Here is a 10,233-nt window from a genome sequence, read left to right as displayed (position 1 = left end):
CAGAATGACTTCCCCATACCTCAATTGTGAAAATTTCTTCCATCAATCAAAAAGTTTTATTGATCCCAGGCAGTGGTCTAAAACCCTAATCCTGCACCTGAACTTTGCATAACATTCAAGTTGTGGGCTAGATGTTTATTTTCTCGTCTACTCTCCCAGAGATAGAAAGGAGATTCCCTTTATTTTCTATTCTTAGGGTATGAAGAGAGATGGCTGAGCTGAAATTCCAACCCCTTGCAATTGTTTCCTTTACACCCAGTTTTTGATTCAATGTCTGCTCCAGTGGATTAGAAGGGATTCATACACCTTGGGTAGCTCATACCTTACATACAGACTTTGTTCCTGTATATTAGCTCCTGTCTTTTTATGAGTTCATATTCTGCTTATGAGACTCTGCTCTAGGTATTGGTTCATGTTTCTATATACAGATCGTGGTAGCTTGACTGTAAAGAAGGCCACAGCAATTCCTCCTGTCCCTGGATGTGCAGCCCTTTGATTGTATGCTGAAGGCAGAGTTGAGGATTTGCTAATTGAGTTAACGTGGGGATGAAAGAAACAGAAGAGTCAAGGGAGATCCAAGATGTTTGCCCTGAGCAATAAGAAGGAAAGAATTGCCAATTACTAAGGTGGGGAAGACAGAAGAAGAGCAGATCTGAGAGGGGGAAAAAAAGTCTTAATGAATAAAACCTTCATGAATAGTAAATAATTCTATTTATTTCAAAAAGTAAACTTTAAAAAATCAGTGAAACTAAGATTCTCTTAAATGTTCCAAAATATAAACAATATATAAGAGTTCAAATAAAATCCCAACTCCAAACACATTAATCAGTAACATATTTTAAACTGGAACAGGAGCCACATCATCTTTGGGCTGAGCTGTTGTGGGCATTCAGAAGAGTTGACCTGCAGCATTCTCTCATAAAAACACATGAATTATGAAAGAAACTGGAGTGTCACTGCCCTAAGTAAATTGTGAATTATTTGCATATATGTGATTATGATGTTAGAGAAAGTAATGTAATGATTAGAGTGGTAATTAGATTTTCTGGTATTGGTAGTAGACAGACTAATAGTAAATGACTGGTAAAATCAGATAACACCTCATTTTTATCTTTTCAGTATCGATGGAGATGGCCATATGATTATCTTCTTTTGGTCTCTTAATACAGCAAATTATGAGATTTCTTAGCATTCAACCTTCCTTACATTCCCTGATCATGGTGCATCATTCTTTGAACATGCTGCCCTGGATCACGTTAGCTAATATTTCGGGCTTTCCCATTAATTTTGCAGGCAACATCTGCAGCCTGAGTGTCAATCTCTGGCTGAGAGATGCATGAATGAGCAGGAATATGTGTTCACAGAACCTCACGCAAGGTGAGGTCCAGAGGTTGAGGGTCAGCCAAGGAACTTGGAAGGGCAAGTGAGTGGCAGAAAGGGCAGGGAGGGTGGGCATCTGACTAACTCTTCAGCTACAGAGCCCTTGGCCCTCTCCTCCGCAAGCGCCGAGCGCTCTGCCCTCATCATACAAGACACAGCACCATGGGCTCCTCCCCTGGCCCTACCCCTCGCTCGTGGCCCGCCTTGGGAAGCCTAGGCTCGGCTCCCCCACTTCCGACCCCGCCTCCTGGAACGGGCGTTAGCCTCGCCCACCTCCCTTACCCCCGTTACCCACCCCTCCGGCCCTAGCGCGGGCCCCATGTTGCGCCTGCGCACTAGCAACCATTCAGCCTTGTGGGCGGAACCCGCGCAAGCGCCCGGTACTGCCCATGGCCACGCCCACTCCTGCTCTGGGCCCGCCTCTGCGGAACGCACTCAAGGTGAAGCCTGGAAATGTAAAGATGTGAGTGGCTGTGTGATTTCATGGTGTTTGGAAGACTCTAGACTGGATGGCAAGAACACAGTTGCTGATACCTGCGCCAAGATCTTTATGAAATCCCAGGAAGAGAACTGTACCCAACCACTCAGCATATCTACAGCTGGAACAGATTGCCTGTCTTGTTCTCCTTTCCCTTTTGGGGAAGAATTTAATGACTACAGTGATAACGCTGTTTGCTGAAATGTTTAAACTATGGTTAAGTTAACAGAAGACATGCAATTTTAGTTAATTGCATGTCTAATTCCAGTTAGAACTGGAAAATGTATTGGTATCTTTAAAGAACAAGCAATGCCAAAAATTCTTCTACCCACTTAACTAATTTTATTCTATTACCAAGCCTTTATAAGACCTAGTGGTGTGGTATATTGAAAGATACCTCCGACACAAGGAACCAAGATTCTAACGCAGGCTTCACCAGGAATTAAATGTGTGCCTGCTGCTTCTGCACTGATCTTCTCTACAACCCTGCTGGTCACCCTACCTCTGCCTTACCCTTGGGAGGATCAGGAGACTCCCCCACAACCTCCACAATCCCCAAATATGCGTTTATGGCCTTCATGAAATTGGTAAAAGATCATTTCTCATAGGGAGGCATTAGATTACCTACTACCTTTAGGGAAATAATTCCCTAAACAAAGGGGAGGGCTTAACAAATGGGGGGACTTCTACCATGGCCTAGAGACCCCATTCCTCTGCTACCAGCTCCTGTTCTTAGGGCATCAGATTTGGGGGGGGGTAGTTAGGGTTATTTATTTAATGGCAGTACTAGGGACTAGAACCCAGGACCTCATGCGTGCTACGCACACACTCTACCACTGAGCTATATCCACCCCCCTTTAATGCATCAGATACTATAGCTCTGGGCTCAGGTTCAGGCAATGATGCACATGGCAGAGCCACAGCTTCCTTGATCATGCTGCTGTTCATTGTGAATAATAAACATCTACAAGCAAAATCTTCTGAAACAAATAAATTTTATTGGAAGAACACAAGTATTTTACGAAATGCAAGAAACTTAAGCAACAGATACATTTTAAAGACGCAGAAATGAGGACAGCTCAGGGAAACTCAACAGTATGTCTCTTAAATTATATTCTCTGCAGTGAAAGGTTATTAATGAGCCTTTGCAGGCTATCACTCATTTTTGGTCTAATCACAAACTCTAAATATAACAAAAGTAAAATTGACTCAAGTACCATAAGATGAAGAGGTACAAACCAAGTAGCTATGGCAAGGAAACTAAGTCACACAGAATACAGAAGGTGTCAGAGAACAGGGGCCTGCCGGAGAGACCAATCAGCCCGAGACACTGCCTTCTACCCTATAGAATCCAAATACAGTACATACACACTTTGACATGTCCCCTATGTAAAATATTTTTAAAGATTTCTTGAGGAAGCACAAAAGCACATATTATAAAAAATGAAAACCACCCAAAGTCCAAGCCATTCCCAAAGGTACAGTACCCCAAAGTCAATTTCTGGTCAAATGACAAACAGCTGACATCACAGGGCCACTCCTTGAGTGTACGTCCTCCAGGTGAAGTTCACGGCTTCCGAAGAATTGCTGCGATTCTATGAAATTCAAAGTCCTATGGACTAAAGGTTAACCTTATACCCTGCCAATGCAAATGCTACACTACATAGAAAAATCAAGGCAAAACAATAATACAGAAGCAGTAAATGGCATTACCATTTCCCCATGTAGAAGTATTCTTCCCCTTCAGTTCTAAAATTTAAAAACATTTGAGGGGGAGCATTCATCTGTAATCATGAGGAGGTCTTTTTTATTATTATTTTTAACCACTTTACTGAAGCATGAAGGTATGATTGGCATACAAAAAGCTGTACATATTTAATACATACAACTTAATGAGTTTGGAGCTAAGTATAAATCCATGAACCGTCATCATAATCTATGCCTTAAACACACCCATTCTCTCTGAAGTTTCATTCCACCCTCATTAATTAATAGTAGTGGTATTTTTTGTAAGAAGAACATGACAGAAGATAGACTAAGAATTACCCTCTTAGCAAATTTTTCAGTATACAACACATCAACTCTGAGCCCTGGAGGAGAAGCACAGGTGCTTGGTTCCTGGCTTTAACTATATCCTATATCCTGGAGATCAGCACACTGACTGCACACCCTGTCTTCTAGGGTAGAGTCTACACCAGTCCAAGGTGACCTGATATCTCATGGTAGTATGTTCTAAGGGCAAATAAAATAAGAAAAATTAAATTATCCCTGTTGAAAAACAGGGGAAAGACCTCTCACCCTTTTCTTAAAACATTTCCTTTGGAAAATTTGTCAATTGTTTCTCTGTCCCTTTGCAATCTATGCAAATCTGTTTAAAAGCTACATGAGCCTCTTGCTAATTTTACACCCATGAATGTTCCTTCAAGGACCTGGCAGCAAAAATCTTTGCAATAACTGAGAACTAGGTAAAGTCAGAACAACTAAAGCAGTTAAAACCAGAAATGCAACCAGACTCCCCTGAAGAACAGGAGAACAGGAACGTCATAAGTAGTGCCCAAGAGCCCTTAAACCTATGTGAAGAAGGAAGAAAATGACTCTGGAGAAAAAAAATCAGCAAAAATAACAACAATTCCTTCTCAGACCCCCTCCAAATAGTATAACAGGCTGAATACACCCGTTCCCACAGCGGCCACTGTCCACAGGTCTCAGGAGACAAAACAAGGGTGAGACAGCAAACCCTTCACCTGCAGACAAAACCACGATTCCCTGAAAAATGGAAAATCACCATGCCCCCAAAACAAGGGTCTCAACTTTACAAGACAGCCATATTTTTTCATATCAGATCAGTGTCAACTAGTATCTTCTGTCCCCCAGCAATGCGCACACACAGTTAGTGTGGGAGAACAGAGAAAGGGGACAGGAGAACATTCCTGCCACCACCAACCCCCACCACAACTTTCACACCAAAGCCCCTTGTCCTCCCCACGGTCGCTCTCATACTCGCTGACCCTCCACAGATCCCTGCTGGACCACTTACGTGCTGACCCAGATTTCACAAATCGAGAGAAATGAAGAGCCCGAAACGGGGAAATCACAGCACCCCTCCCTCCTCAAAGTGCAACCCCCATCCCCTGCCACCCCTCCGGTAGCGCAGTGTCACGCACAATGCACGAATTCTCATTGCTGCTGAGCACTGCCTCTTCCTTGACAGTGCAGACAAGGTCCCCTTGAGGGAGGGTCAGCTACCCCAACAGGGAGACCAAAATGGCAGAGGGGCCAGACCACCAAGCAGCAATGCTTCCCAGCACATAAACCGGGGACGGGACAGCCACGGCCTGGGGGGGGGGTGCCCTCTTCAGCAAGAAGCATAGGAGGGCTTCCTCCTCCAGCCCGGACACCTGACCCGGGAGGTCCCTGGCCGTCCAGGCTCATCCGCACCTGTCCCCGAGGATCCCAACGCCCCGGCTTCATGCACTGTCCACTGACGGGACCCTCCCCCGGGGCCTGTCTTCCAACCCACGTGCAGAGTGTCTCAGCGGAAGCGGGCAGACAGCGAACACGGACACGCTCCAACCGCATCCACACACATGCAAGTGGAAATCTTAAGGACCCCCAACTCGCCACTGCCCTGCAGCCTGGGACTGGTTCTGTTCAGCTCCTTCGGATCAGCACCGAGGCCCGACAACCGGCCACGGCCAACTTCTTCCCCCGGACCCAACACGTATCACGCCTCCCACGCAGCCGTGGCCGGTGTGTGCCCTGGGCAGGACTTCAACAAGGCATCCGAGCCACGGGAGTGTCGACAGGAGAGCTGTCTGGCCAGAGTATCAGAACACACCAGCAACAGCAGCTCACTCTCATTAGCCTCTCTGAGGAGCACAGCTCAGTACAACATGAGACGCTGGGCGGTCAGCTCGCCCACGTGGGATCATTCACCACGTTCAACATCAGCGTCAGCAGGTGCCTCTCAGGAGACTCCCTCGGAGGACCGTGCTAGGCCCCAGCGTAGGAGGGCGAAGGCCCACCTTTCCTGAGCCACTTTCCCCAGCCTAAGGCAGGGCACAGCATGAGGCACAAGCACAAGAACTTCCCTAGCAGCAAAGTCCAAAAGCCTCAGGGATGCTAGAAAATCAGGAGCAGCCCCCCAGCACGAAAGTCTCCTCTTTGCCACAAGGCCGTGCCTTCTCGTGGCGCACTCAGCCACGTGCACTGACACCCTGGTCCCCGTGCTGTGCCGGTCCCAGGCAGTACCAGGGATGCGGAAGGGGCACAAGACGCTTATTTGAACGCCGATGCTTCTCATAACTTTCACACCCCAGCCCCTTGCCCTCGATCTCTACGAGCAGCTCTTTGCAGTGCTGCTGTCCCCGGTCCTCTCCCCACCTGCAGGCTGCAGGCCTCTGAAGGAAGGACCTATCCTCTAGGTATTCCATCTTTCCTGATCAGGACGCTCCGGCCCTTGTCTGGCCCTCTACCCTCTGTCATTTTCTCTCAAAAAGAACCGACAATCATGGTGGCCGGCAACTCAGCCATGAAAGCCATTTGGTTCAAAATGTATTCTCCCAACTTTTATGACATTATCACGACCACTTATGGCTCCTACTGCAAAAACACACTGTGTGACCTCGGGATAACCACGCTCAGCAGAAAGGGGGAGCACACGGAGGTGTGGGTAACCGCTGGTTTCTCACGCAAGAAAATGTTACTTAAGAAGGCTTCTCGCAGCTTAGTGATTAATACCACAAGATACAGGACCCGTTAAACCTGGCTATGATGCCCCCTATACAGTTTTGCTGGCTCTGTTACCATGGCAAAATCCATTCTGCACACCATGACTGTTCTCTGGGAAACAGAGACCCTACCAGTCTTTAAACCACAGGGTTTGAGACGATTCGGTAATAAACCAATGAAAAGAACTAAGGACAGTTCTCCATTCTATTCAGCTTTCTACCAGTGACAGCTGTGGCTTTTTTTCTTAATCAGCACCCTCACCGCCACAGCCACCATCATGGCTACCACCACCACCACCACCATTTCCAGTGGGCTAACGAGCCTCTCAAAATGCCTGCTGCTGTCGCAAGTCAACTACTGTCTGCATGTAACAGGGAATCAGTACAACAGGGAAGACACCTCATTTCAAAAGGCCTTGCCTTCGAGTGTCCACTATTACCCATTCTGTTCCTGTCACCCACAGAAACAAGGGGCATGAAGGAATAGTTAAGACAAACATGAGCCTGACGGGGGAGACCGCACTTAAAAGCTCAACAGTACATTACCATTCCCACACGCGCGGAAACGCTGATGGAGCACACGCCTCAGGACAAGGCAGGCCTAGGAATGCGCTCCCGGGCAAAGAACTAAGCAGCCAGCTTCCATCCAGCTCGAGTCTCAGTAGTATCACCTCCTCCCTCCTCAAGGGTCCCAATTCCTGAGGTTGCCACCAATCAGAAAAAGCCTGTTAGGGATGCCCTGCCTTGTGACCGCTTCCTACAGCGCTAGTACTCAGCAGAATCGCCCACCAAACACTTCATTTCTGGTGGATACATCTTGCAAGATCCATCGCATTGTACATTTGAAATACGTGCACTTTACTGTACAGGAACCGCACCACAATAGAGGTGCTACAAAATGCAAATGCAAATGAAAATGAAAAAAAATGCATTTAGGCCCTCCAATGAGAAGACTCAGGAAGACTGCAGACGGCAGCGGGCACAAATCTGTGTGGAAGGAAGTGGAGGCGCCATGGTTACTGGTAAGTTTCACAACTGCTTTGACTAGCAAATGAGCCAGGTGTGGTCACCGTCATGTCTCCTGGTGAAGGAACACTGGTCAGGATAAAGCCTCTCCTGAAGAGCATATGTTTCAGTTTTTCACTGAGTGAGAAATGAACCATGACCCCCATCTTCCAAGGATTTAAAGTAATTTAACCCATTACAGGGATAAACCAAAAGAGCAGGAGATGCCCATGTGCTGGGAAGAGGCTAGGCACTCTCACTTCTCCTCAATAAACAGACGTGCACTTTGAACTCGGGTGGCTGAACTTCAGCTTCTATGATGCCAGGTTCTGGCTGAAACTGGTACCAATAGGCAAGCAGAGGAAGTAGAGGAACCAGAGTTAGCTGCTGAGCCTGAGGGTTACGAGCCTCTTTGAGAACACTTCAGAACAGTGCGTGTTTCTGTTTAACGCCCACCCCCTGCTACAAGCGCCCCTTCGAATGACCAAATGTCTTCACCGGAATTCGATAAATTCAACACCACACAGAAAAGAAGTGATTTATACAGAAAAGGAAAGAAGTGAAGACCTTTCTGGCACTGCCAGGCTACAGGCACCCTCTGCCTGCAAGGGTTCACGCGCTACAAAGTCCTCACAGGTGCAGGTGTTGAGCCACAGCCGCCTCCACGTAAGGTGTCGAGTTGATCAGAGCAGAACGTTGCTGAGAGGAAGGAAAAGCCTGGCGTCCTGGGCGTCCCTGTTGCTTCACAGTTGGATTAAAGAGGTGTGCTTTCCGAGGAGATCCTTGAGTAACTTCTAAGGTAGCCTGCTGGCCCTGAGAAAGGGAACAACCATTTCAATGATAAGATGCCAAAGGCTAAAGAGCTTGGACAAGAGTGGGAAGCAGTGGTAAGAAGGAGAGTTGAACCAAACACCAGCGTGTTCGGCTCCAATATGTGGACTCCGGAAATGGGGTCGGGATTCCTTGAGCACCACCTGTGGGCTAAGCCCTTAACCGAGGTCATCACACTTGATTCTCACAACATCCATGACACCATGGTATGAATCCTGCTGTGCGAAACAGGAAACTGAAGCTCAAAGAAGATAGTGAGAAAGAGCTATGAAACTTTTAGACTCAGATACTGCAGACTGTGGATCAAACAGGATGTGCAGTCCCAGCCAAGTCTGCAAGCAAAGACATGGCCAAGAACGCATGGCAGGGTGAACATCCGAAGGAGGACTGACCTTTGCATTACTTTCATTGTATCCTGTGTTTCCAGGATCCCTCCCAGATAAATGTCCACCCTGCAGCTGTGGGCGTGCTCTGGCAGGCCACCATTTCCCACCACCCATGTGGTCCACAGGTCCCATCTTTACCCTTTTCCATAGATAGAAATGCTTTAAATTACCTTCCGATCCATGTTGCCATTCTAGGGGAAGACGTATCTGAGCCGCTGAGTGTCCACAGCCTGGAAGTCTATTTCCCACAGTCCCATCCAGGCCACCTTGCTGCTGCCTGCCGCTGCAAGAGTTTCCAACCACAACAAAAAGTCAGATCCAAACTTTGATGGGAAACTGTCAAGATCACGTTATTCTGAAAGCTGACATTGTAACAAAGTCAACGTGTCTGTAACCGCAGCACCCGCAGGGAACCGAGGAACAGGATTAAGGACCAGGCCACCTGTTTACTCATTTTCACCTTGAAATTCTCATCATTTTTTTCTTTTTCAGGCAACACATGAAGACGACCATTCCGAAATTCAACCAACAGATGCTATTAACCTTAAAGCCGTGTGGTTAAATGAAACACAAAACCGCGCTCAAAGGCAGCCTGTCACTGGTAAGCAATCTCGCGAAAACGGCCAAGACCAAGACGCAAACAAATCCCCGGCGACGCCATCCACCCAACGACCCCGGACAGCGAAAGGCAAAAGCGGCTCGCGGCGCCCAACGGCCACCGCGCTGGGCCGGACCCACACCCACCCCGACCCGGCCAGCCGCGCCAGCCCTCTCCACCCTTTACGCCGCAAACACCGCAAAGCGTTAAGCCCACGACCTGGGGGAGGGGGCGGTCCAAGACCCGCGTTTAAACAGAGAACACGTTCTGAACGTTTCACCACGTTGGCACAGAAAGCCCAGCACTGCGGCCGAACGCGGCCAGGAGGCCTTCTCCGCCAACCGCCCAGGAGCCCGGGACGCACGTCTGTCAAAGTGTACCCGGACACACCAGCTACCCGATTCTCTCCGAATCACACGGCGGACAGCCCACTACGAAGTGAAATCAATGAAACTTACACTTTTGAGGTCACTGGAAAGGGAGCCGCCATGTCCCCTCATCACGCGGAGGAACGGTCCACGGAAGCCGCGCTGTACAATCCAGGGTCGCGAGCTTAGTGACGTGTTAGGGCGCCGCGGACGTCCTACGGCCCCGCCCCCCGACATCGTCATTGGTGGGCCTGCAATGATTGACGGCGAGGTTGTCCGTTCCCCCCAGGTGTCCTGCTGGAACGTGCCCATTTCTCAAGGCCCAGCGAAATCGCTGAAATCATTGCTCTTACTGTTATGTCTTTCTACATCTGTGTCTATTCTTCAACGCCTGGCTCTACTTCTGAAGCCTTCGCACGTATCTTTTCCTTTGTTTCCTGTCATCTCAGACTTTGGA

At 48.2% G+C, this 10,233-nt stretch overlaps 1 long non-coding RNA gene across 1 annotated transcript; it reads right to left on the bottom strand.

Moving 5' to 3' along the window:
- Nucleotides 1–2,836: 2,836 nt before the first annotated feature.
- On the bottom strand, nucleotides 2,837–9,975 carry LOC116147131 (uncharacterized). Its single transcript, XR_004134439.2, has 3 exons — nucleotides 9,867–9,975; nucleotides 8,981–9,093; nucleotides 2,837–8,406 (listed from the first exon to the last, which is right to left on the bottom strand). It is a non-coding gene; the product is annotated as an uncharacterized LOC116147131 (long non-coding RNA).
- Between the last annotated feature and the right edge of the window lie 258 nt (nucleotides 9,976–10,233).

Source organism: Camelus dromedarius, chromosome X, assembly GCF_036321535.1.
Source record: "Camelus dromedarius isolate mCamDro1 chromosome X, mCamDro1.pat, whole genome shotgun sequence".
NCBI classification, from domain to species: domain Eukaryota; kingdom Metazoa; phylum Chordata; class Mammalia; order Artiodactyla; family Camelidae; genus Camelus; species Camelus dromedarius.
The sequence above is the reverse complement of the archived record's forward strand: the minus strand, read 5'-3'. Positions and strand labels throughout refer to the sequence as shown.